This window comes from Schistocerca gregaria, chromosome X (assembly GCF_023897955.1).
Source record: "Schistocerca gregaria isolate iqSchGreg1 chromosome X, iqSchGreg1.2, whole genome shotgun sequence".
NCBI classification, from domain to species: Eukaryota; Metazoa; Arthropoda; class Insecta; order Orthoptera; family Acrididae; genus Schistocerca; species Schistocerca gregaria.
Window position 1 is genome coordinate 866,285,024 of NC_064931.1, and position 1,481 is coordinate 866,286,504.

The following is a 1,481-nucleotide window of genomic DNA, read 5'->3' on the forward strand; positions in this document are numbered from 1 at the left end:
GTATAGAGATGGCATTACCTGACCTGTCATTCTGCCAAGACACTGATGATTCTTTCCTTTCTGTGGGCTGCAATTCTAATCCACACAAAACACAGTGTTTGTGGGGCGGCGTATGGAAATTTGTGTATTAACCACTGCTATTTCTGCGATTTCTGCTACTTCCGCGATTTCTGTGACTTCTGCTACTTCTACGATTTCTGTGACTCCTGCGATTTCTGCGACTTACCACCATATGAAAAAGTTACATCTGCCCACACAGAAAATTGCATCTCAACAAACCTGTCATTGGTAAGTAAGTTTTACGTTTGTTCTTCCGTTGGCTTTATTTATGTATTAAAGAAACAACTGTGAAAATATTAATAGTGTAATTAATATGTAAGTAGCCATACAGTAGCGTAATAGCTCGTGTGTAGAAAATGAATTCTAACATACTGTTATGTTCACAGGTACCCGAACTACATTTCAGTCACTCAGTAAATTGATAACTCAAAATATCATTGTCAACAGATCTGGAGAAATTGCTACTGCGTCTTTAGACCGTTTTCGTCAGACGAGAGGTTAGTTTCTAAGTGTTTCGATGGACTTAATTACTTCAGTGAGATCGTTCTTGCAAATGTGAAATATACCCCATTGAGTGGCATTCATTGCAGCAAATATTAGCAATCTACTCTGTCAATTATATTGCTTGTAATTAGTGACAGCAAAAATTGTTTAATAATCCTTGTGATTTTGCAGACACAGTTCTGACTCTTGATTACTGGTTGCTGTACGTGTCTATCCACATCAAGGCTGTTGAGAGAGACTCGTGAAGATTCAAGACAGCTCTTAGAGGATTTGCAGTTTAAAAGTGACATAATTGTGAAATAAGTGTGCAGATGAGTGATTAAACTGTGTTTTATTGTAGTTGTTATGCGATTTTAAAGGAATAATAAATGTTAAATGGCGTGAGTGAATAATGAAAATCTCATTTTCCACATGTTTAAGCCGTCCTATACCCGTAATTTTCCGCCACTTATTTACTGGTAAACACTAGTTGGAGAGTGATACGCAGCCCCCCCCTCTTCTCCATAATCTTGGTGTGACACTGACCTGTAACATAGCCCAAAGTCTACAATATGCATTTTGAGGCTGTTGAGTTGAAAGTGGGCAGTACAGATCTTCCAGTTAAATCAGGAATAGCTTAAGTGCAGTACTTGAAAGTAACACAGGAAAAGCTTACTTACGTAGGTGGTAGTAGTGTCGGCAAAAAGTTCGTGTGTGTGAAGTTGCCATGTAGAACACCAGGTGTAAAACTTTTATCCCGAGTCTTGAACTGTGTCGGAATAAAAGTGAGACATTCATATGACTCAATAATGCTGTTTTCATTTCACTACACTTATGCAGATGTCTGAGTTCTGCTGTGTTAACATTGCAAAGTCCTGTAGGCATGTGGAGTATTAACGAAAACTGTCATATTGGAAGCAGAATCACATTTGTTACGT

At 38.2% G+C, this 1,481-nt stretch overlaps 1 long non-coding RNA gene across 1 annotated transcript; it reads left to right on the forward strand.

Moving 5' to 3' along the window:
• Positions 1 to 202: 202 nt before the first annotated feature.
• On the forward strand, positions 203 to 920 carry LOC126299230 (uncharacterized). The gene is made up of 3 exons (XR_007552749.1): positions 203 to 288; positions 447 to 557; positions 736 to 920. It is a non-coding gene; the product is annotated as an uncharacterized LOC126299230 (long non-coding RNA).
• The last annotated feature ends 561 nt before the right edge of the window (positions 921 to 1,481 follow it).